At 41.2% G+C, this 26,786-nt stretch overlaps 1 protein-coding gene across 2 annotated transcripts in view; it reads right to left on the bottom strand.

Moving 5' to 3' along the window:
• SGCD (sarcoglycan delta) overlaps window positions 1-26,786 on the bottom strand; it is an 837,085-nt gene that overhangs the window by 600,237 nt on the left and 210,062 nt on the right. The window contains exon 2 of one of the 2 annotated variants that reach the window (XM_074313830.2): window positions 18,403-18,494. The exons of the other annotated variant lie outside the window; for it this stretch is intronic. The gene's annotated coding sequence lies outside the window, so the exon portion shown is untranslated. The remainder of the gene's footprint in view (window positions 1-18,402; window positions 18,495-26,786) is intronic. 2 annotated transcript variants of the gene reach the window in all.

The following is a 26,786-nucleotide window of genomic DNA, read 5'->3' as shown; positions in this document are numbered from 1 at the left end:
AACCTTTAGAGAAGTTGTTTGCAAGTCTTCCGAAGGATTCTGAGACCTGCACAAGTTTGAGAACTGCGGGATCAGAGAAGGAAGCCTTGCAGGGTTCGTATGGTGGGGGTTACCAGCACAGAAATGCTCACTGCGAGCTGAGGTTGAAACGTGGCTCCTCCATTTATTTCAGCAAATTATTCACTGACACTGTCTCAGTTTCCCCATCTCAAAACTGGGAATCATGATAATACTTATCACAGAGGCCTGCTGTAAGAATTAAATGGTAAGACGCATGGAGTGCTTGATATAGCATTCGGTCAATGTTAGCAAGTATTGAATGGGTCGTGTGCATTAAACAGAGAGTAAAGATTGGGAAAGGCCATGGGGTGAAGAGGGGAGAAAAATTCTAAGATTATATCTGAATAAAAAATGAAGGAAGCCAACAAATAAATAAAATGCAACGCATGCTTTCATTGCATTAAGTCATTTTCGCACTTGACTCATGCAGAAATTTCACCTTACCCAGAAATATTACAATTGTCTATAATAATGCCGTATAAGGAAAAATAAGCAAATATTGATATACCTTTAAAAAGCACTGTTACTTTTCAAGTGTTTCTATATTTAGAAACCCTAGGTTGCTCTGTTTCAGTACTGTTATTGACATTAAACACGCCGCTATCACAGCAGGAAAAGTAAAACAGGTATGTGTGCAAAACAGCTTAGGGGAAAGCTGGTGCTACCCAGAGCTGCTCGGAACCCTTAGTTTAAGAAAAGATGAATCCTCTCAATTTGTACAGCTTGCAAGTATGCTTTTTTCGCTACATGAAAACAAGTCAAAAGCATCAAACGCTGGCTCTGACAGCTGTTGTCTCTCATTTTCAGCCTGACATAATGAGTTTCAAGACATCAAGCCTGCTGCCCAGAGGTGGTGGTGGGGCCTGAGTAATTGGCTTGGAAGAGTGAAGAAACTGAACAAAAGGAACAAACAGGGTCTCTTTTTTATTCTTGAGCTATCAGTCTGGCATTTATTTACTCCTGGTGGAATTCTAAAAGTCAAATCATGATTCTTCATGTTGTAAAATATGCAAGGGTGTTGTAGTACTGTATTATACACGCCCCGCCTAATGACACAAAGAGATGAGGGGACACAAGTGGTGGCTATTCAGATGGATCCTGCTCACCACCTGTTGAAGGTATGGTGTCATTCGTTGCTTCCTCATAAACTAAGAACATTCTAATTATATTTATTTAAAGGTACATTATCTAGAGACTGCAAAATAAATGTCATTGCTTTTGAATCCTGTGCTATCATTCCAAGAGTAAGAGTTAGTAATTTGCACATTAAAATTCCACTTGGTAATATTAAAATCCACAGTAATTAATTAGGAAGTAGATTCCAGGGATGAGCGAGTGAATGATAACTTTAACCTAGTGTGACAGAAAATATGACAATGACATTAAGGAAAACCAGGAGTTGACAAACAATGGCTCCCAGGTCAAATCAAGTTTGCCACCTATTTTCATATAACCCATGAGCTAAGAGTAGGTTTCACTTTTTTAAATGGTTGGAAATAAAATCTAAGAAAAACATTTCACAACTCACAAAAATTGCATAAAATTCACATTTCAGTGTCTATAAAGATTTTTGGTATATATACATATACTATATATGTGTGTATATTATATATATAGTCGATGGCTACTCTAATGTTATAATGAGAGACACTGCATAGCCTGCAAAGCCTAAAATATTCACTATCTGGCTCCTTATAGAAAAAGAATTGGCCAGCCCTTGAGTTCAATGAATAGCAACTGACTTCAGTGGGCTTCCCTCATATTACAAGTGCCCATATGGATTTTTTTTTTTTTTTTTTTTTTTGGCTTAGGATTAGTGAGTCAATGAAAGTGAAAAAAAGTTCACATCCCAGGAAGAAGGAAAGGAGCCTCTTGGCAGACAGCCAATGGGTAAACATTCTTATATCTTTAATAATGAGAAGAGAGATCTACTGATTCCATCTTTCACTGTTAAATGTCCACTGTCAATTGGAAAGAAACACGTGCTCTTTAAAAACTACAATAATTACAATAGCAACAGCTAAGGCTACTAAATGCTTCCAGTATTGTGGGCAAATGTGCGTTATTTCACTGAATCCTCACATTCAGTCTGTGATGTCATTACCATCATTCCCATTTGACAGAGGAGGAAACGGAAGTTTAAAGAGTTTAAGTAATTTGCCTGGTTAATGATCAGGGCTCATTTTCACTCCCTACAAACATTATTTAATCTTCAAAATATTGCTCACTCCATCTCTTATATTTTTTATTGACGTATAATCTTATAATTTTGAATCCTTACCATTCTTGTTGGACAACAGAAAATTTGGAAGTAAAACATGATGGAGACTGAAGCATAAAGTCAGTTTGATGAATTAAGAATAGCCTACAGGCTGTGGCTGGCAATGTTGTCTACCTACATCACTGAGCTCCCCTCCCTTTTTGTTGACAGACCCTGACCTCACTCAAGGTGGATCTTTACGTAGCCCCAGGTGAGAGACACACTTCTCAGACCTCCCTGACAGCTAGAGTGATCCTAGAACGCGGTTCTGGCTACAGAGATGCAGGTAGGAGTCTAGTGGGAGCTATTGGAAAACATGTTTTTTCCTAATGAAAGATATAGTTGGAACCACTCCTGTTTTCTCCCTCTCCGTGCTTTACAAGTGGACGTGATGTCTCGAGTTACAGCAGTCATCTTGTAACCACGAAGCAACATACATAGGGGACACACAAAGAACTGCGGAAATGCTGCTCCTGAACCAATGACAGCAAATGTCATCTCCAGTTCTTCACGTAGGTCATTACTTGCAGCTGTTCCTAACTGACAGAGACACAGAACAAAGCAATAAAAATATCTAACTTGTCTCTGCATTCTGTCCTTCCTATTTCCTGGATGACTTATTCCCAACATAAAATGTTTCAAACTTTTATGATATTTCATAATAATAAATATACTCACATGTACTCTATACTTAACCCGGGTAAGCTTTTATTAAAGTCTAACAGTCATTCATTTGTCCTTTCATTCTCTCATACAAAGGTTACCTTTTAAGAATCTATTAGGTTGGTGCAAAAGTAACTGCGGTTTAACAGGTTAAAAATAATTGAAAAAACCGCAATTACATTTGCACCAACCTAATACTATGGGTCAGGTACTATTACAGAGGCTTGAGGAAAAGAAGGCCTCAAAACTCAGAGAGAGAGAGAGAGAGAGAAGCATTTGCACCGCAAAGACGAATAGCCAAGATCATTTCTGTTATCATATCATGGGAGATCTTAGAAAGGAACCATAAATAAACCAGTCTCTTCAGTCAAAAACGGTCTGCGTTTGAACTCATATTCTGCCACTTACCAGCTGGGGAACTTCTGAAAGTCGTTTAACTTCCTCTGAGCCTTTCTTTTCATCTGAAATGTGGAAATAATAATATCTACTCATAATGTAGATGGGTTGATTTAGACAGTGCAATTGTGGTGCCAAGCACAGCCTGACCCAGTCAAGTAAAAGAAGTCGCCATTCTTGTTACTGTTATCAGCATGCTAGGGTATGAATGACAGATACTTAAATATCGGTGAGGAAAGGGGGTGGGGTGGGAGAAGGCAGATACAAACCAGGCTGTCTGGAGAGAGGGACAGCTGAGCTAGAAGTGGAAAAATGAAGAGAAGTTTGCTGGAGAAAAAATAAGAGGGAGAATGGAACATTTTGAGCATACGTAACCTTAGGTAGAGTGTTTCGCAAGACGGCAAATGGAACAGAGACTGGTATGAGCCCTGAGAATTGCCAGGCAGTGAAACTGCAAGTCCAGGCTGGAGCCAGATGGTGAAGGGCCTTATAAGTACCAGGCTGAGCCTAGTACTTCATGCCACCAGTCTGGAGGGTGGTAGGCAAGGAAACTGACATAATTGGGTCTCTGTTTTAGGTGGACAATTGGCAGCAGAATGGCAGAGTAACAACCAGCATTAGGACGTTATTTCTGTAAACCAGCCGAAAGAGAATGAGGAACCAAACTGGGACAGTGATACTGGAGCATGTGGACGAGGGTAGTTTTTAGACATTTTAGAGGTAGAAAAATCAAATTTAGAGACCCCTGAGCTTTGGAAGGTTAAGAAAATTGAAGACTCAAAATTACCACTGAGTTGTCATGATTGGGGTTGGGGGTGTGGTGAGTGGCCAGAAATGCTATTACCTGAGACAGGAATGTTCAGGAAGTGTATTAATACATGAGAGTTCCAAGTATAAGAATATGGTCTTCTTTTTTTTTTTTTTGAACTTCGTTATTTCTGTCAAGTCCGTACAATTCTCACCTAATTCTCCTGGAGTGCCATTCAAGCTGGCTTTCTCCTGTGACATCTGTGCAGAACTGACCACATTCTGTCTGATCTTAACAAACCATCATGAACATTTGTGAATGCACCTTAATGAGACATATGATTTCCAGCCCCGTTATCAATAATTCTTTAAGGGTTTTGCAGTCAGGAAACATGATTCAGACTTACTATGACACACCTCAGTGCCACCATGCCTAGTGAAGGGCTTTGCAAATAAATGGTAAGTGCTCAACAAATATTTGTTATTTTGACATAAAACCACACTTCTTAAGGGTCAACGTTAAAGTCTTTGATGATCATTGTACAAGCCCAGAAGAGACCGTCATGGAAAGAGATCTCAGAAGGAAAAGGCTTGGAGCTACTTGCATAAATCTGGGCTCTCAGTGATTTAGCTACAACTTCACAGAGATAAAATATGGCACTCTGTAGCCTGGGCCCCATACTTTCTTCAGCGTCTACCCATGATCAGTCTTCAACCTTTGACCCAGTTTTGTATCCCATCACAGTTTGCATCCCTCCCCTCCCTCAAAATGATGCATGAGAATCACAAGTTTTTCCAGAGCACGTGCTCCGTGCATTAATCCTGTCAGGCCTGATGCCATGCTCGTCTCAAGCCTCCAGAAGGCCTTTCGTGCTTTGTTAGCACCTAAACTTCACTCACTCGTTCCGTGTTCTCACCCACCGCTTCTCAGGCCTCCTTGGAACCCGAGCTCCACGCACATTAGTCAGGAGTCACATAGGCTGGGGGAGTGCAGTCAGAGTGAAACAATTGGGTAAATAACTGATCCCTTTAATATGTACTGAAAATGTTCAGGAGCAGAAGCACCTTCACAGTATTTCCCACACGGACCTGATCACAGATATTTTAAGTGCGTGTACCATCGCCAGGATGGATAAACAAAAGGGTAAGCCAAACGGTATTTTCAGATCTTTGCTCATAAGATACAGGGAATGAACAAATGAATGAATGAATTGAATAAAACTGATGGAATGAACACAAGAATTACCTACGTATTTTCTCAGAAATACTTATTTCTCCTGAGGTGCTGTCATACTATACTCCAGCAGAAAGGGGAGGGGAGGGGAGGGGAGGGGAGGGGAGGGGAGGGGAGGGGAGGGGAGGGGAGGGGAGGGGAGGGGAGGGGAGGGGAGGGGAGGGGAGGGGAGGGGAGGGGAGGGGAGGGGAGGAGCCCCAGGAACTTGAGAACACCAGGAAGAAATTCTGAAGGGTCCAAAGTAAGGAGACTTCCTTTCAGAGAGAGACTACTGCCTTGGGCAAATGCCCAAGAGGAGGCATTCCTGTGAAAGAGGGAAAGTACTTACACATAAGAAACAGCCAAGTTCAAAGGGACCAGCCATCTACGGAGGCTGGCAGCTGTCTCCCGTAAAACACATTCTCTCTTCTGTCCATTTTGTGAACCTGATTCAATCAGCACTCCCGCTCTGCAAGGAACCAGTGTGTTAAAGTAAACTGCCACCACTCAAAAGTAATGGAGTGAGAGTGCAATTATTTTCCATTATTTGAGGCCATGCAGTCCACAATTTTGCTAGCTCCATTTCTGGGGAAACTTTCTACCATATTCTACGGCATCTGCAGAAGTGACGGGAAATCCATGCAAATGCTACTCTACCACAAATGCCATTCTCTTTTTGTATATGATTAAAACAAATTACACACAAACTGACAGGCACTTGGGATTTATGGTGAGCAGAGAAGTGGTCCCTAACGATGTCCATACCCTAACCCCTAGAATATGTCAGTATGGTGATATTACTCTAGAGTATCCTGGTCGGTCCAATGAAATCACATGAGCTCTGATAAACAGAAGCGGAAGGAAGAAGAGGAAGTCAGAGAGATGAGACGGAATAGGAAGGCAAAAGACGACAAGCACAGGGAGAATTCATGGCTATGGGATGAAGCATGCTGGTTCTAGGAGCCCGCGGCAGCCAGCAACCACCCAGAGCTGCATTCTACCAACAACATGAATGAGCTTAGAAGCAGACCCTCCCTCTAGGTACTAGCCCAGCCCTGCCAACACCTTGACTTTGACATTGTGAGATCCTAAGCAGAGCCCAACTGAGCAATCGAGACCCACACTTCTGACCCATGGCAATAGCGAGATAACAAATGAATGTCATTTTAAGCCACGAAATTTACGGTAATCCATTACTGCAGTGATCAAAATGTACTACAAGATTTGTTTGATTCACCCAGAAACATTCACGTGCCACGTTAGTTAGCCTGCCTTGAACTCATCCATCCAAATTCTGTCTGTGGAGTACCTCACCTACTCGGGGAGGCACCTGGGGGAGACCTTTACAAGTGTGGAACTCACAGTGAGGAGCAAAAATAAGCATCTCCTCTAGTGCTTTCAGTCCAGTTAGGGACAGAAATATTTAAAAAATAAGTTATATAGATACATATGTAACAATGGACTGTGATCACTGAAATGGAGGGGAGGTGTTTGGTGCTAAGAGAGTCTAGATCGGAGGTTCTGGTGGGGTGTGTGGATAAAGGCTTCCCTGCGGTACTGACAGGTCAGCTGAGATCTGCAGTATAGGAGGGAAGTGTGTGAAGGTGCAGAGATTTGGGGGCACAGAGACCAGCAAAGAGGGAACGTAAGGAGTGTGAGACAGTGAAAATGCCGGGATAGCAGAGTTAGGCTGAAGAGGTAGGCAGTGGCTAGATCACGAGGCTTTCTGAACCATTCTGTGGATTTCCCATCAAGAAAATAAAAACATTCACCACACTTTAAAAGGAAAGGAATTATTTGTTGACTAGTGCAAAAGACTTATTGACTAATAATTCTAGAAACTGTGATATACATGAATGATACTCAGGCCGCCCCTGTGGGCTTTCAAAAGTTTAGTCTGTGGCTTAGGAAACAAAACACAGGGCCTGCCCTTCAAACATCAGAGCACTCACAGGTTTAGAAAAAAAGCCGTAAATTCAGCAATATAAAACTGAGAGAGTCACAGGAAGTGATTTATTCTCTCTGAGATTTAGTTTACATTTACATAGTGGAAATGATGTTTTAATGTAATTAGGAGATACAACAAATAAATAAATAAATTCCTGCCCTGCTTGACTCAGGATCAAATGAGAACCAAAGATATGAATGTGCTTTGTAGAGTGGAAAATGCTTTACAAATGTGATTATTGTTATTATTAAGCTAAGAATGTCTTCATTCAAGGCGATTGTTTAATGGTTCCGAGGACAGAAATAAGAGCCGTGCTAATAATACTGATAAATGGACCAGAACAGGTCAGTGAAGAAGGTCATGGAATTTCCACCCGTGGATACACCGAAGCCTGGAAGAGCAGCCACCTGCTATGGACAGATGAGCGGGGATGTCAGCAGAGGGACGAGGAGGCCTCCTGAGCCCTGGGTTTCCACGTAAGCTTCCCCAACCACAACAAGACAAGGGCTCTGATAATCCTGAAACTCCCAATACTACACGTGATTATCATTAGACTTAAAATCGGCCAAAAATTGCAATCAGTACAAATTTGAAATTCTATTAAAACATGGTTTTCATATGCTGGCCAGAACCCCTCCTTGAAAACCTGAGACAACTTTGTTTCCATGGGGGCTCTGTTTCTGAGCTCTTAATTCTGGCCAAGGATTCCAGCCTAAGTAGTTTCATATCACACAGAGACTGTCACGGTGCTAAAAGCACAAGCTTTAGAGCCCAACAGAACTGTGTTTGAGGCACAGCTCTGCCAGCTCGTAGGAAGGTTACCTAACCTCTAAGACTCAGTCTTCTCATCAGTAAATAGGAACAAGAAGATTGTACAAGCATGGTTGTGCTTTGTGCAGGGCCTAGAGCATAAAAACACTTGGGAAATACTATTATTGCTACTGATTTATATTGGCTGGGGAACCTGAAAGCTTGAATTACTTTAAGAGAGAAAAAATATTTAGAAAACGCAAGCCGTATCGCACTAATTGTTCAGCAGCCTATTTGTTCTCTCCCTAATACTAAATAAGGAAAAAGAAAAAAGAAAAAAAAAACACTGAAATCTCTACAGAAGATTCTCTAACTGGGCTATTGGGGGTAGTCTGTCCAAGGTAAAAATGAAACAGCGAAACTCAGGATTTTAAGTACAGAAATCAGCACATCTTTATTTTAGAGCCCAATCTCAGTTGCTGGCATTTTAGATACTTTGGAGATAATTTCAGAAAAGCCTTACTCCCGGAAAGCAGAGCAGACCAAGTCATTCATCAGCAGTATCGTAGCTGAGACCTCAAAGCAAAGCCCAGAGTTCACACATGTGGTAATTAGGTCTCTAAATTTACTCTACTGGCTGGGAAACCTGTCAAAAACATTCTTATCCTGGGCAGCATTAATTACACATAAAATGACAGAGCAGACACACTGGGAGATAAACAGTAATTCAGAGCGAGAGAGAGAGAGAGAGAGATGGCCCATGAAAGGGCAGCAAGAAGCTGTGTTCAGATCTGGTCTCGGTGAACACTAAACCCTACCAGCCCCACAGTATTATATAAACCAGTCTATTGGGATTGGAAAAGAGCGTTTTCAGGGTTCAAATAGATTTATACTCGGTTAATTCACAGACAGCTGAAATATACTTCAAAACCAGCCACTGAGAATTTTCTAGTGTTTGATTTCATTACTCACCAATTCAAGAAATTCCTTATATTTTGCTTTCCTTTCACTCATTCATTTCAACAACATTTATTGAGAATATCAGACACAAAGCTTGACAATAAATATTCTCAACATTTATTAAGAATATCAGACACAAAGCTTAGCACATCAGACTAAGCCCTGCCCTCATGCCACCAACGGTCTACAGGGAAACGAAAACCAAACAGAAAAACACACAAGTAAATAAACCTGTATAAATTGTGATTGGTCAGATAATAGTTTCATGGTTACCAGAGGGTATGGGGGGAGGGGGTGGTAGAGGAGGGTAAAGGGGATCAAATATATGGTGATGGAAGGAGAACTGACTCTGGGTGTGAACACACGATGGGATTTATAGATGATGTATTACAGAATTTTTCACCTGAAATCTATGTAACTTTAGTAATAATTGTCACCCCAATAAACATTAATTTAAAAAAAAAATGTGATTGGTGCCTTAAAGGAAAAGACAAGGTTCAATGAGAGATGGACAATCTGTAACTTCAGTTGGGGGTGGGCCGGGGCTTTTCCCAGCTGGATTTCCTGTCCTCCGTCCCCTGGACTATAGAGATCACCCCCTATTGCTGTCACACCTCTCCTTATGAGCCACACAGAATTCTACAGAGATGGACAAAGGATCCACACTGAGCCTGAGTTTTCTATGACCCTTTGGATTTTATGAGTTGGGCCACTAGTTTCGGGTATGCTGCCATCCTTAACTGGTCGTTCCCTACAACTGACCACTCTTCTTTTGCAGCTTAGAGGCCATCTATATCCCCCCAGCACGCCCAACACATGGTACTGATACCTTCGGAGGAAATGGTTTCTTTTGTTTGTACGTTTCTTTAGGAGAATTATTTCCGCATCCTCCCACCAAATATGAATTCTTATTTTCAAATATGAATATGCTTTAACATAGGCTAAAAGGAGTTATGAAAATGGTGATCACATTTTCAGTCCACACACTATGTGGCCTCTGAGAGGTGTCTGTGCAGTTGATAAGAAATCTTCAGAAGTCTACATCGTTCATAACCACTGGGAGTACATGTCATGGTCATATACACTGTCATCGGAGCCAGCCCCAATGGGTACCCAAGCACCAGCACAGAGCACAGAATGATGAGTGTTATCCAGATCCCCTTTCAGGAATAAAATATTCCCTCAGCTGCCAGGAAGGCTGCCAGCAGACAGCCCTCAGCTATAAATCCTCTCTGAGAATCACCCTTATGAGCCAGCCTACGTCCAATGACGGGTCCAGGAAGGGTTATAAAGGCCCAGTTTCCTCATCTCAACCAGGTGAATTAGGATCCTGATGTATCTTCCCGAATGTGATCCCGCCGTTACCAAAGAAGGGAAATGGGGATCCAGAGAGACAAGGTTTAAGCAGGAGCAGTTTTTATTACAAAAGCGAAAGAGAACAAGTGTCACAGAAAGGGCTCTCCTAGGAGAGGGGGGTTTGAAATGGAATGCCCTCTAAGACCATCAGGTCAGGCAAAAGAAAGACGACACAGAAGTGTAAGCTAGAAAAGGGGGTTTAGAGGTGGCTACGAGAGTGTGGGCGCCGCTCACGGAGGCCTGGCAGTGGCTGCGGTAGCCGGGCAGGGGACCAGTCGGCGGCGGTGCTCATGCTCTTGCGGCCCCTCCTCTCGGCGGCGGCTGCAGTGCCAGGTGGCAGAGAAGCCGCGGGCTACTCCCGGCTGGCTTGCCAAAATATGTTATGGAGGAGTGGGCCCTTCTCCACACGATGTCCAGGTTTTCGGCATCTCGAGCAAAGAATTGAATGAGATACCGTGCTACAGTAGTGAAAAGGCAGTTTATTAGAAGAATAAGGACACTTCAAAGAGGTAGAAGCAGACCCGAGCAATGGAGAGAGGCTCAAGGGCCATCATTAGAAGAGGAAGTACACTCCAAAGGGTGTGGAGAGGGCCCCGAGCAAAGGCAAGGCTCAAGAGGGGGGCAGATAAAACCGGGGCGTTTTATCTGGGATGGGCTGTTCCTCTCCAGGTGTGGGACCTCTCGATTGACACCTGTGATTGACAAGAGGCTATTACATTATCTCTTCAGACTGTGCATGTTCTCTACAATTTGAAATTGTTAACTACAAGCTGATTGGCCCTTCCCACCCTACATGTGAGCTGATAGTTTTAGCAGGCTCTGCAGCTTGAAGCTATTCGCTAGCTCTTAAAAAGTTATTTCCTCTGGCTTTGTTATGGTCTCTGCCTTAATCCCCTCCACGGTGGCCATGTCCCTGGCTGCCTATGATTTTTCCCTCTCACAGGGACGACTGCAGAGCACCATCCAGCTTCATAGCTCCCCGTGGGGTAGGCAGAGACTTCTTTGAAACTGCATTGCATCCCAACTTCCCCATCTGCTCAACCCTTCTTTCCCTTCCCCAACACAGATATTCGTCCCAACAGCGCTCCTCGGTGAAAGTCCTCCATGCTACTCTCTGTCCCAGAGTCTACATCCTGGAGAACCTGATCTGCCCTAACCAGAGAGTGGAGTGGATGCTCTCCCTGGATTCATCTTATACCTCACACATTTACTGAGCACCACTGTATGCCAGATACTGTTTCCTTAAGAACCTTGTAGCTCTACTATACAACTCAAGAGTCTTTCTCACAGGTGTCTACAAACACTAATACACTCGTTGTTATTCCAAAAAGTTTGATCCTTAATATCCAAGGTAGTTGCAATGATCCAACATGGATCCATCTGCTGTTGTATCCATCTGTTTAAGCAAGAGAGTTAAAATCCTGGGAGAGTCTGGACTCACAACTTTCTTGCATTCAAAAATAATGTGGCAGCGTTTCCAGCCCAGCTGTGAAAAGCACTGCATGACTCAGAAAACACAAGTTCCCTAGGAGACACCCTGTGCTACACGCTAATGAAATTCAGACGATGTCGGCTTTAAGATCTAATTGGTCAACTGAGAGGCCAGTTTTTAACCAGTTCTTTAAATAGTGATTTTTCTTCCTATAAGTACACTGTCTTTTAAAGGCAGCTTTGTAGCTCCATTATTTTCCACCTAAACTCTTTTTTCTTGAACTCCAACATTTTTGTCCCTCATTCTCTCTGAAGAAACAGTTCAGCTCTTGAAGATTAGTTTTGTAAAAATAGCATAAAATGCTTGTATTTATAGGTTTGGGGACTAACAATTCCTGTTGTTTTAAAGATTAATTAAGGAGTCAGCATGAAAGGCTGGGGTTGATATTCATACCTGGCGAGGGTTCAATCTAGACAAGGGAAGCAAAATCAGCATTAAACTTTGTCATCTATGCGTTAAAAGAAGGCGCCACCACTGTGCACCACAGACTTGTCAGCTCATTTCATCGTGTAATAACTGTACCATCCTTCTTGCTTAAAGGAAATCCACTGACACAGTTGCCACGATACCATTAAGACGTTCACCATGGCGGTGTTTTCATTAGTTCAAAAGGTTGTAATTGGCCAGTGATGTTAAACTGGTTTTCTTTTTCTCCACATCCCCGCCCCACCCCCACTCTCCTTTACTGTTACTATGCCGGTGCCTGGGCTCTGGTCCGTCTGAACCGACTGATTCAGAATCATTTACTAGAGATGCTCTGGAATCTGCATTTTTAGCAAACACAGTATGATTGTTATATACAATACTGTGTGGAACTAATCGTTCTGAGATGTAAAATCACAATTGGAACCCCCAAATACAAATGAACTATGCCACGTTCTGGTCTTTTTATAGATGTGTGCATTCCGACCACTTTATATGAGACTGCCCCATGCACGGAAATATCCACTGTGACTGCAGTTCTTCACTCTTTACTTCCTTGGTTCCCTGGCCCCACACCTTGACTCCTAATACCGTGTTTCCCCGAAAATAAGACCTAGCCGGACAATTAGCTCTAATGTGTCTTTTGGAGCAAAAATTAATATAAGACCCGATATTATATTACATTATAATATATTGTATTATATTATATTATATTATGTTACATTACGTTACGTTACATTACATTACATTATATTATATATTTGTTATATTATAAAGACTCGGTCTTACATTATAGTAAAATAAGACCGGATGTTATATTAACTTTTGCTCCAAAAGACATGTTAGAGCTCATTGTCTGGCTAGGTCTTATTTTCTGGGAAACACAGTAGTATCCTGACACTCCCTTTCCTGGTGGCCACTCTGGGCTAGCTTTTCACCCTTCAAATCTGTGCACCATGACATAGGTAAGAGACAAACTCAGGCCACAGGTCGTAAAATAGCTGAATTCTCTTCCTATCCAGTCACCACGTCAATAGAAAAATGCATTCATTCATTCACTCACTGATGTATTCCTTCATTTCTTCAATATATATTAACTGAACACTGATTATATGTCAGGAACTGTACTATGCCCTGAGGATACAGTAATAAATAAAACAGCCTCGGGGCTCCTGTTATGGTGTTTGTGTGAACTTTACAGTGATTACATGATTGTCTCACTAATTTGTGAGTACTATGAAGAATGATTGTGGAGATCTACAAGGGGTACATAGCAGTGGATCTAGCTCAGTTTGGAAGAGACAGCAAAGTCCCTGAGGAAACGAGGAAGAGCATTTGCCTGGGACACTAAACAGTGGGCAGGAATCTACAACCCGGCCAAGGATGTAAGATAAATGAAGATGGATGTGGGGCCAGGCGATGCCGAGGTGTCTCCCTGCATTAAACGCAGTGTGTATCAAGGCCCCGAGGTGGGCAAAGATGCTGGGTAAGTGGCCAGAAAACGAAGGGAAGACTGGCAAGAAAAGGGGCTGACAGGCTCAATGATGCTTGACCTTACACTGAAGGCTTTCTTTTTATACTAGGAACCGTGTAAAGGCTTTGGAAGGAGAGGCAGGGGACCCAATCTACCTTTCAACTAGTCTGGACTAAGCACAATTTACCCCAGGAATGAAAGAATACTTTTAACATTTGAAAATCTATTGCTAGAATTTATCACATAAGCAGATTATCACATAAGAATGACTGGATATAGTAAAAGCATTTAATAAATATGCAACACCCATTCACGGTAAAATTCTTTTAAATGTACCAATGCATCATGATAGCTCTGGGTTTCTTTACCTGGCATTACTGACATTTTGGGATGAAAAATTATTTATTGCCGGGGGGCTACATGTGTGTTGTAGGATGTTTAGCTGGCAGCACCCTTCTATTCATGACAATCAAGTGTTTCCAGACATTACCAATGTCTCCGAAGGACAAAATAATCCTTGACTGAGAACCACTGGGTAGGCAAGTTATTTACTACTATCAGACACTCTTTTAAAATGGAGAAGATTATAGGACCAACACTATAGGGACTCTGTGCAATAAAATGACATAACGTAGTTCTGATATTTGCTGGCAATTTCGCAATGAGCCCTACGTAAATGTACTTGGTTGATGGTGGTTGTGGTGACAGTGATGATGGTGATGATGTTGGTGATGTTGGTGATGATGGGGCAAGATGATAGTGTTGAAAATAGACGCAAATGCATTTTTGTTCTCCGGAGTCCCTTCTCGCTCTTGGCCCTTCTTCACTTATCAGAGATATGCTCTGGTCATTTCCTCCCGGAGGGATGACACAGCAAGAATGTACAAAGACCACAAGGAGGAGTCCATTTGGTGCCCCAGAAAATGGGTGGTCTCTCTGGCATAGAAAATAGATTTGGGGGTGGATGAGGTGGATAAGGTGGAAACATTTTCCACCCTAGTCTAGAATAAATGTTCTGAGGTGAAAAGGAGAGACAGGGGTGCTGCTAGGAGAGGATTAGAGGTCAGAGGGGTCCCAGCTAGGAGGACCAGGCCTGGAGGGGCCATGCCAAAGGGAGACTAGGCCACCTCCACAAGCCTCCCATCTTCTGTGGGGCATCCCTTTAGGAATCCACTGTCTGGACCCCACACCCTTGGGAACCAGGCAAGCTCCCTCATCCCATCTTCTCTCTTTACATGAGCCGAGTTTATGTCTCATTGTGGCCTCCAGTAGCTGAGCCTTCAGGCATGTCTAGCAGGAGGCACCATTCTTCCTGCCGGAACCCTGTGCACTAAGGCTGCTGGCTGTCTGATGGGAGCTTCACATACCTGTGACCCGGACATTGTTGGATCCCCCATGTATGGTGACCTGTGGGAACACCCTGGACATCTAGGTGGCCCTTGACACCTGGAGAAAGTGTGTGGAAGAGAAAATCACTTTGCCCCTGTACCTCACCCTTACAGGTGATACAATGGAACCAGCCAAAGACCACATCGAAGCATGACATTTTGTAGTAGTTGCTTTGCATCATTCTTACTAATACTTGACGCTGGGCAAGGAACGGAACTTGCCTGAGTCTCAATTTTCTCTACTGTACGTGAGCCTGAAAATCATTCAACTCTAAAATTTTATGATTTCCCTCTCTCTACTTTTCCAGATTAACTGTTCTTCATAAATATGCAGTAGCTGCTTGAGAAATACTCAGATGTCATCATTTTTAAGTCACGAAAGATTGAGATGTAAAAAATAAAATAAAAATGAAAAGTTGGGCTACTTTAACAGACAGCATGAATCGACTGCCAGAGAGAACTTGCTTATAAAATGCCAAATTAATGACAGTTTCACTCAGTTTTTATTCACTTTCATCTGCTATGATTTTTAAATAGTGCCTGCACCTGAGGCCAGAGCCTACTGACGTATAAAAAGAGATCACCCAGATTTTTACAATAAACATTGAAATGAAGGTCAGAAATGATAAAATCATTTAGGTAATGACAGTTGCAACCATTACCCTGTCTTATAGATAAGGAAACTGAGGCTTTGAAAAGTTAAGTAACTTGTCTCACATAATTTTTTAAAGGAGAAGTCAATATTCAAGGCCAGGCCTATAGGATTTCCACACTCAAAAATCAAAGCATACTGAAGCATACATTCTATATATTTTATTCCACATGTCATTTATAGTCATAGCTCCTCACTAACTAGCAGATTTAGTTGAATGGCCATTTCTTTTCTCTCTCACCTGATCATTTGTATTGCAATTGCCTTCGTTTAGAAAACCCATCACCACTGACAAGTTTGGGTTAGGTCGAGCCAATGATTCATTAGAGAGAACATTTGGACAAAACAAAAGCATGAGACTTGCCAAGAAGTTACGCCTGTGTTGCTGCAACTGAGAGACTGACTCTCCCTGAAAAATCTTCTCAGGGTAGAGCTGGATTCACAGGGGACTATATTAAAAAATGAGTCATTCGTCTTTCAGAACTAATTTTAAATGCTTAGAAAATGAGAAAGTCTGTGCAAATATGCTATGGGTTATTAAATCCTGGTTTGGACTACACTGCACATGGGAGTGGGTAAATATCAGCCACAGAATGATAATTAGTCAAGTCCGACAAGCTCCCACATTGCCAAAGCTCCATTCAGAGTGGATTTCCAACTTGAAATACTGTATATTCAGACTGCTTCTAAGACTTTCCATTGACATAAGTCCCAGAACGAAGAAAGAAAAACAAAAATTACGTATTTGACTATATAAGAGGTTTACAGTTGATATAGCAAAAGATACCATAAATACAATTAAAAGACAAAGTAAGGGGGGGAAAATGACAAAACAGGTGACACTGTATGGTTACCATCTATACTATCTATAGAATGCCATCAAAAAACAAAACCAATGTAATTGGAAAATGGGCAAAGGGCAAAAAGATGACAAAGGAAACAGTGACCAACAATTATGTCAAGATTCTTAAAATCACTGTTAATCTAAGAAATCCAAATTAAAATAGACATATAATTGATTTGTCTTTCCGATTAACAAGGACCAAAAATGCATAATGCCCAGTCCCGGTAAGAATGTAACAAAAAAGGCACTCTCGTTACACTGCTGATGTAGGGTAATTTTGTAATGTCTATAAAAGTTTAAATGTGCCTACCTTCTCATTAACCAATACCATTTCTGGGTGTTTTTCCTATGGAAATACTAAATATCTGCTTAAAGGTACATAGATATGTTCAAGAATGTGCACAATAATATCAAACATTTTGGGGGGAAAATCTAAATTGTCATTGTTAGGGGATTGGTTATAATAATTATAAATAATTCCTAAATAAAATACTATGTATATACTGTATAGATATACTGTATGAAAAGATCACAATATATTGTTCATAAAATAGGATTAGGCTGCAAAAGTTGTAAAATACTATCATATTCCATTAACAATAACAATAATTATTACTAAAATAATAACCATTGCAAATGGTTACTGAAAAATGTCTGAAAGGATATAAATTAATCTGCTAATCATGGTTATCTTTTGGAGTGGTGACTAAACAGAAATTTCACTGTGTGATATAAATTTTTTTATTGTTTATAGCTTTGACAATTAACATGTATTATTCGTTTCTTCAATTAAAAATATCCAGAAAATATTTTTAAAAGACTTAATCATTTCACTTTGAAAGGCTTTTACAATATGCTAGAGTGAGTGAACTGATGTCTTTTCTAGGAATGATTGTTGTGTATCTAACCAATAACAGGTCAGAATTTCTACATAGGAGTGAATTTGGGGCAGTCCTTTATTTGAAGGGGAGTAATTGAATCTGCTCTAACATTTTTCTTTTAATATTACTGAGGAACACGTGATTAGAAAGTGTTACTTTGTTTTAGTGTTTTAAGTCATTTTGTTTTTTTCTAGGGATCATTTTACCCCTGTAGGATGGCAATAATGATTCCTGTAGTATTTCCCAGGATAGCAAAGCAAATGAATCAGTGCAGGTAAAAACAACTGTAACCTGAAGGTCACTCAACACATATGAAGGACTCTGTCTCTGGACCATGCCCCGGTAATACTCTGTCAGTATTTCTTCAGAAAATGAACGACATATTTCAGTATTTTCTCTGTGACCCTTTATCTAAATTGCATCTGCAAGCATGTTTGTGGTCGCAGGGTTTGCAACATTTCAAACGTAGGGATTTACATTAATCATAGACAAACTTATAAAACAAGGGGCCAATCACAGGAAAAGTTTCACCAGACAAATTTCAACGCCTGCAAATTATACTTAAAAGAGCAGAGTGTGGTGTTACCAATATCGGCCACACAGCAACCAAAGCTTTGTTGTAATCTCCTATATGGTACTAAAGCTAGTATTTCAGTAGGAGCTGTCGCTGACATTGGTCGCCTCCTCCAGATCCTGTAAGAGAGGATGACTATCCAAATGAATCAGATAAAAATAAATTAGAAGAACAGAACTCTGCTGCCAGGCAGACCTGGCTCACTAGACATGAACTGTTCGGTACATAATTCACGGCAAAGTGAACACCAACCAAACACTCACTTCTACTTCCTCCCTTACTTTTCTCCACTAAGAGAAATTATGAAAACAAAATACCCACTGCCTCAGTCTTCCTCACAGCCAGGAGCAGCTGGGCGACACTGATCTTCCCAATAAGATGGCGGAGGAAATCTGCCGAGTCGACTTTCTTTCCTGATAAAAGAGACAGATAAAACAGGTGTTTTTCTTCCTTGCTTCCTCCTGCCGGCTAAACAGACACGCCACCTGTGGAAGCCATGCTAAGCCCAAGAGGAGAAGGCTGAGAGCATTACAAAGATGCTGGCTTTGATGTCACTGAGTTGCCTCAGCAGAACAAGCAGCTGCCCCCTCCCCAGAGTTCTTGCGATGGTAGGAAAATTAACTCCCATTTGTTTAGATCACTATTAGATGGATGTTCCATTACTTGCTACTGAAAAAAACATTTCTAATACACACTTCATCTCCCGAAGCAACAGCTTACTAACCTGTAAAGGGGCGACAGTAAGGATGTCCTGGCAGGTGATACACACATACGTGTGTCACCTACATTATACATGTATAAAATCTATTATATGTTCATATCATTAAAATCTTTGCTCAAATGACAGTCCTCAGAAAAGTCCTACCTGACAACCCTATATAATTAGCATCCCTCACCATTGTCTGCTTTATTTTTCTTCATAGCGACTTGTATTAAAAATACGTAGTATCAGTTATTTATCTATTTGCTGTGAGATTCTCTACTAAAATGCATCCTCCATGAGGCCAGAAACTTAATTGTGTTTATTGCTGTATCTCCAGCATTGAGAATTGTGTTTAGCACAGAATTTACTTTCTATCCATTTTTATTAACTAATGAGTGAACAAATTAATAAATATAAAATGTTTAGCATCTAAATGCCCTAAGAAATGACAGTAGTTTAGTTGTTATCAAGTAGAGAATGATGCTTATTGCACAAGCAACGCCACTGGGAGAAACAGAGCCTGAGAACAAGAGGTCACGGTCTCTATCCTAGAGACCTGGCACACACATGTACATATATACACATACACAGCTGTTCACAGCAACACCTTTCTTACTAAAAGCAAAATAATACAATCTAAACGTCCATCAATAAGTGAAAATAAAGTGTAGGACATCCATACTATGGAATAATCCGGTCATTCTGACAGAGGATGCATGAGCTGACTGGTGAGATGGGATGAGGGCTGGGAGAGGAGAACAGGGAGGCTCTCTGCAGATCACCTACTGTCCTAGGAGAAGTGCGTCTCGCGCAGGCAGGTTGCTCTAGATTGGGGCTGTTATTCCTTGACTGTTTGAGGCTCTGCCTCGGAAGGGCTGGTGTTACCAAGCGAACCTACATTGTCTATGTGTGCACACATGTATGTATACACGTGTGTGCATGTGTGACCTGTTACTAAAAGGCTTACAAAGACAATGAACAAAACTTTCTTTTTTCTAAAGTAAGAACCACTTGCCAAAATTATAAATAATCCAAATGTTTATTATATGAATTCTTCTATTTGCTTTTTCTTTTTAATTTTTGCAGTTCTCGCACATCTTGACATATGCATGTTCAGCTCTGCAGGGTTTCTTACAAGGAAACGACACTTAGAAATTACCGTTATATTTTAATTCTAACTTAACACCTTGCCTAACATAACCCCATGGGCCAAAATCCACGTGCTCTCCCAATTTATATCAGTTAGTACTTTCTGCGTAAGCCATGTTTAGTCCAGAACGACCAGTCAACAGGTTCCAATAATGCAGTGTAACAAATAAAAACCAGATGTCTACTCTATAGATCTAGCATATACGTACATTACAAGATATATCCATAGCTGTTCACAGCAACACCTTTTTTGGTAAAAGCAAAGCAACGCAACTTAAATGTCTATTAGTATGTTAAACAAGTTGTGGTACATTCATATCATAAAATAATATTAAGCTATTAAAAGTAATGACCTAGATCTATATGTATTGACTTGAATAGATCTACAAAATATAGTGTTAAGTGAAAAAATACATTACAGGAAAAATAATAAAATGTGATTTCCTTTACTTAAAATACTCACCAAGTAAAACCACGTACTGCGACTTTCATCAATTTACATACATGCCTTCATGCAAAAACATCGGGAAGATACAAACACACCTAATTAGCATTTATGGGACAAGGAATTGGTGGGAGGGTGGGGATGCAGGGGTAATATTCCTCTATTGTTCATTATGGGAATTTTACAAAAGGAATGTATTCATTTATATATGCACAGTAAAAAAAAAAATTGCCTAAAAGCATAAGTATCTGAGAAATGAGTTCAAAAGCACCAATGTACCAGGAGCGCAAATCCCCCAACACCACCTAATGCTAAGTTTCCTTTCAGGAGAAGTGTCTCAAATATTACTGATAGACAGTTACCATTTCGGAAACTCAGAAACTTACTTTTAAATGTAGATCATCCACACAACTGACACATTTTGATCAACCTCCTACACTGCTTTTGTTTGGCTCTGAGAAAGTGATGGTCACTTTAATGCCTGTTTCACATGAAAACGCTCACCATTCACCACCTCATCCCAACCACCCTGTAATACTGAGGCAGTTTATTTGTGTATGAACAATCCCAGGAAAAAACAAAAAACTTTTAAATTCATTCCCGCTTCCTCTTGAAAAGAAAACAATAATGCTCCTTGGAACGCTAAAATGTATTGAAGGCAGAAGGTGAGACACAGAAATTACTCCCGACAATGTTCAGTTATGAGGCAGAAAAAAGGTGTCTTGGAGCTCTCCTCTTTCAAGCGTTTCTATGACTCCTTTTTCTAGAATCTCCACACCATCTCCACCAAATTAAGAGGAAATGGGTTGAGGAGATCGAGGCAGTGAAAGCAAATTGTCCATTCACCCCTGGCCGCCTCAGAAGTCATTACTGAACATATTCCACAGGATAATAAATAAAACTGATAGGGTGTGTGGTTAAGAACATTAGAGAAACCTGGAGTGCCTTTAGAGAGCATTGTGCCGAGAGAAGAGTATTAAAAAAGTGAGGCATTTCCTCTCTTCACATTTAAATGTGGTGGCTCGAAAGAGAAACCATACTTGAAATGGATAGGAGTAATTTTCCATCATTATGGAAACCTTAAACCACCTCTGACTGCTTATACCCTCATCTGTTAGCATCCTAGTAAATTGCAGTTATTTGTTCCAAACAAACAGAAAGGCCCATGGTAAAATGGAGCAATTTCAGGCTGGGAGAATACGACACCTGTAATTCAATTTCATGGCAGCTGGTTTCGCAACATGCTCCTCTACCTCCACTCATGACACAGGAAACTTCCCTCTAAGTGGAACAACTCTTCTCTCGCTAAGCTGAGGGCTCAAGATAAGTGGACCTTAAATGGACAGAGACAATCATCAGAGGTGAGATGTAACTCAGCTTCAGGTCTCAGGCAGCTCCCATTCCACTCGGTGCTCAGGCGAGCAGGGGCCTGTTACACTTTCACAACTCTGAGCGGGAAGCAAGGGAGGGTCCTAACGAAAGGAGCAAAGGAGCGCTCCAGGAAAAAGTACCTGCCGGTAATGACGTACGTAAGACAGGAAAGGGGGAGCTGCACAATATTTGTGTGTATGGAGCTACGTGTGCACTCATATGCACACATACACACGCACATACAGATATATAGATAGATATAGAGATAGAGATAGAGATATCGATTAGGTTGGTGCAAAATTGCGATTTAAAAGGTTAAAAATAATTGCAAAAACCGCAATTACTTTTGCACCAACCTAATGTGTGCATGTGTGTGTGTGTGTGTGTGTGTGTGTGTGTGTTTTAGAAAACCTAAACTGTCCTTTGTAAAAGAACTGAAAATAAAACATAAGACTACTAATAGCAATAGCTGGTTAAAACCGTGATCAGTGGTGATATAATTGAATGAATATAACAAAATATATCACTGTATTTCCTGTTATTTGCTAAGCTCCTAAATCTGGATTTCATTGCAAATGCGTGTAGAAGAGAGAAAGAGACCAGAAAGGAAAGAGTCTGAATCTCTCAGAGTGAAAAATCAGGAGCTGAGGCCATTAGCTTTGCAAGTATAGAAGCTGGATGTTATCCAAGCATTGGGTTGGACTGAAGCAGACTGACTCAGGTCAATCACACTCACAAAAGAGTGACGGCATAAGCCAGAAATACCAGCAGTCTCATTTGCCATAAGAGCTATAACTGGCAAATTGAATGAATGTTTAAATCCTTCAAGTTGATGGATGTGTTCATTAAGTTGATTGTGGCAATCATTTCACAATGTATATGTTTATTAAAACATCATGTTCTACCCCTTAAATTTATACAACTTTTGTTTGTCAACCATATCCTGATAAAGTTGGAATGAATGAATGAATGAGTGAATGAATGAATGAATGAAAAAAATAAAAAATAAAATGTGATCAGTGGAATGGAACCATAGAAGCAAATTAACATTTGGTGACTGTCTGATACAAACCGGTATTAACATTAATGCTAATATTGGAAAACTTTGAGTATTTATCCTTGTGCTAACCAACTTCAGTGAATTCTCACAACTCCAAGAATTCAGGACCATTATTGTCACTCTTATTTTAGAAATGAGGCTCAGAGAGGTTTCACACTCACCCGAAGTCACACAGCTGTAAGAGGCCAAGCAGGCAATTTGAACCCTGGCAGTGACCCCGAGCATATTGCATCCCCCAGTCTCCTGCACCTTATTGATGTGGCTCATGAGAATGTTTACAGAATGCTGTCGTGAAAACTTCCGACTTCTGCCTAACATCAAGTGCTATCCCACACATTGCCTTATTCTTTTCTTATACCCAGCTATTAGTAAGAAAGGGTATTTTTATCCTCATTCCCTAGATGAGAACACTGAGACTCAGAGAAGCCAAGGGACCTTCCTTCCCAAGGTCTGACAACTGATAGGGAAGATGAAGAACTTGAACCCATTGCTCGATAGCAAAATTTGCTTTCTCTGTGGCTGAGGCTGGAGTACATGCCGACACTCAGGATGCTGAAGTCCCGTTGGTGTGGACTCACATTGACTAGGTGGGCATTTATTAAAAGGGAAGTGATTCTGTTTGGATTTGAGAAGAATACACGGAATGCAAGACTGCCGGCTACTCCTCTTGGCATCAAGACATTTCTCGAGGTCTGTGTTTTAAGGGAGTACATGCTGTTTAAAAAGGTTTATCAGATTTGCAAACATTTCAAGATGATTTTAAAAATCAGTTTAACTCTAGAAGCAAATCTATCATTTCAGAAAGAGAGCACCAGCCAGGGAAATTCCCTTTTCCTCAAGTCCTCCTCCCCATACTTATTCAAATTAGCTAAGAGATGTAGAAATAGAGTTCACGTGTGACAGAAGACAGAACTTCCCTGTTTTGATGGCTGGGGATGTTCTCAGTTGTGCAGCAGTCGCCAGAGGCAGGATCTGAACTACCACAGACACACAGAGGTGAGGACAAAGAACAAAGTGCTCCCTCTTCTGGGAGGAGACCAAGGTCATGGACCAGCATTTCTGATGCTGACAAAGGTGGCTGAGGGCTAGGATGCATTAGAGGAGAGAGCTTTGAGGTGTATGCATGGTGCACGGTAGTATCGTGTACCATGGAAGTCTACTTGAGACAAAGGGAAGGCTTCTGAAGCAAGGTCTAAACTCAGGTTTGCAGAACTTAGGGAGAATGTTTAGGACTAGCATACTCCCTGTTTCTCCTATTGTACAGGAGAGAGATGAACCAGAGAGAGAGCCTGGACGTTGTGGAGGACAGCAATGGGGACGCTGGCATTCTCTGAAAGTTGAATTCACCAGCCTTCACCCTCTTGTACACAGGCAGCCATGAACAACTGTTCCAGGACCTACTTTTCTGGCCCGAGAGGGGCTGCTACAGTGTCGTAGGGCTGGGGATCCAGGAGGAATGCTAAATCTACATTAACATTGCCCTATGCATGTAGCTGAGGTAAGGTGAGCATACAGGCAAGAGCAGAGTTGGGCAAATACCCAGCTGCTGGCCCATCAGCAGAGATGAAGGAGTTCTGGCCACAGAATGTAAGGGGATTGCATGGGCTCTGCAGTTATAACTTTGGTATGCAATCCCAGCTCTGGCACAGACTGGCTGTGCATTCCTAGTTCCCTTCTCCGAGGCCGAGCACCCTTATCTATGTAATGAGTAAAATTAATAGAGTATTCATTGATTAAACTAGCAAATCTATATTTACTGCTGAACACAAAAGCTACCCCATCATATATACCCAAGAAAAGTGTATTTCTCTTCTTTCCATCCCTTCCCACCTTCATGGTGGAAAAGTAGATGATGAAGTATATTTAGGCCAAAAAGAAGTATCCAACTGTCTTAAGGGAAACACCACCCTCGTCATAAAATGGAAAAACAAAACAGATATAAAATACATGCAGATGGATTTCTCTTACTATAGCAATGAGTAACTGTAAAAGAAAGGAGCGATTCACTTTTGCAGGTAACTTCATGAACCATTCCACAGAAATCAGGTGACACAATGAATGGTATGGGGCTATGAAACGGGGAAAAACTGAGTGTCTGCAATGATATGCACCAAAGCCTGGGCTTTTTGGTGCTCCAATTTCAGGTGACGTTTATTTTTCTGATGTTTTGGGGGCTCATTTTCATTTAATATGAAAAAGAGGGATTTTTTTTTTTTTTTTGCAAAAATACAATAAAATACTAAACTTTTATGTTTCTCAATCCTGCGCCAACTGCATACAACATTGCAATAGCAGAGAGGAGAATAAAGATAGCTGGGGTTCTTCCCAAGTAATAGATCACCTGTGTTAGTCATGGAATTCTGTATGAAACACTCCCTGAGTCTCAGTTTTCATATCTCCAGGATGGGAAGATAGGAATAATGATATATTTTCTTTATAAGGTGGTTGTGAGGATTAACTAAGACAACACAAAAAATACAATTAGAACAATGCTTAGTATGGAGTGAATGTGCAAGAAAATATCATCATCATCACCAATGTTATATTGTTCTAGATCATTCTGTGAGCCAATGAGGGCAACTCTCAAGCAAAACAAGAAATCTCAGGGAGACTGATACATGTATGTGTGGTATGGTGGATTCAATGACTTTTTGACCAATTTTAATCAGGTACAGTTAAAACTAGATAAGTACTTCAGGGAGATATCAAATAATTGATTTAATAAAATTATGAATATAAATTCCAAAGCTTGTTGGAATTCGCCTTAAGATGCTAGATTATTCTAGAGATGTTGCCAGTGTTTGGAAGTTTTGTTTTTTCAATTAAAGTCAATAACTTTGGTTGAATAGGCATGGTGAGCTGTTTACTATGGAGGATACAGGGACACGCGTAGGGATTGCCTTAACGGTGCGTAAGGTACTGTTGTCGATACCCACGATGACAGAAATTTTTGCCCTTGAATGTCAGCATTGATTATTGGAAAGAGTTCAAATTAGCTCAGGGCCAAGTGCGGGCAGGTGACTAAGCTGGGTGATAAAACTGAGGCCCGCTCTGAATGGAATCAGATGTTCTTGTATGCCTCAAAAGAATTCTGAAAGTAACTTTCAAATGGCTTTTGTAAATGAACACTGGCGGTCTTGCTGAAAAGAGTGCATGGGTCGCTAAGGTGACTACTTTGAAAAAGCATTATGATTTCATCAGTGAAGGCCCGGTGGTTTTGTCGGGAACCAGTCTCTTAAAACATGCCCCTGCAGCAGAGCCCAGATTTTCCTGTTTCCTTTGTGTCTTCCCACGCCTCTTAGTATAGTTTTGCGCACACAGTGCAAGCTCAATCAAGCACCCATTATACCGACTGTGAAAGATGCTCCCAGGTGGTGACCCATGTATTTGCCCCTCTAATTTCTCTGGATGGTTCAGGACCCTTTCTTATTTCAGTCTTGCCACACTCGAATGAAGCAGAACCCACCGCTTTCTGCTAGTATAATTGTATTTCCTGCTGCTCATGCAACGAGCTCCGAGCTCCGAAGCCTTCCTAGCATGCAAGCTTACTGGGCTCTGAGGAGGCAGAGTAGCTGTAAAGAAACCACAGAAATGGTGTCTAGTTAAAGGCACAGGGAGTCCTCCCCATGATCCAGTTTAGTGGAAGGACAGCAAAGGTCCCGTCAGTGACATTTGAATGCCAAAGCCCAAATATGCACTAGACTAGTAATTAAGGTGAGGGCTCTGGAGGGAATGACTCGGAATCATTTCCAAAGGTAAATACACACTTTAAAGTTTCTCGCAAACACCCAGTAGAATGATTTTCCTAAGCTCAGGAAGGCATCATGGGTCTACAGGCAGTAAAATGTAATGATTAAGAAAATAAGTTCTTGGACAGATTTGGGTTTCAATTCTCATTCGACCCCCTGATTGCTGTGTGACCAGGCACAGATCACATAACCTCTTGAAGCCTCAGTTTTCTCATCTGTAGTAAAGAG

Source organism: Rhinolophus sinicus, chromosome 5 (genome assembly GCF_057876585.1).
Source record: "Rhinolophus sinicus isolate RSI-liver-muscle chromosome 5, RSI-T2T, whole genome shotgun sequence".
Lineage (NCBI taxonomy): Eukaryota > Metazoa > Chordata > Mammalia > Chiroptera > Rhinolophidae > Rhinolophus > Rhinolophus sinicus.
The sequence above is the reverse complement of the archived record's forward strand: the minus strand, read 5'-3'. Positions and strand labels throughout refer to the sequence as shown.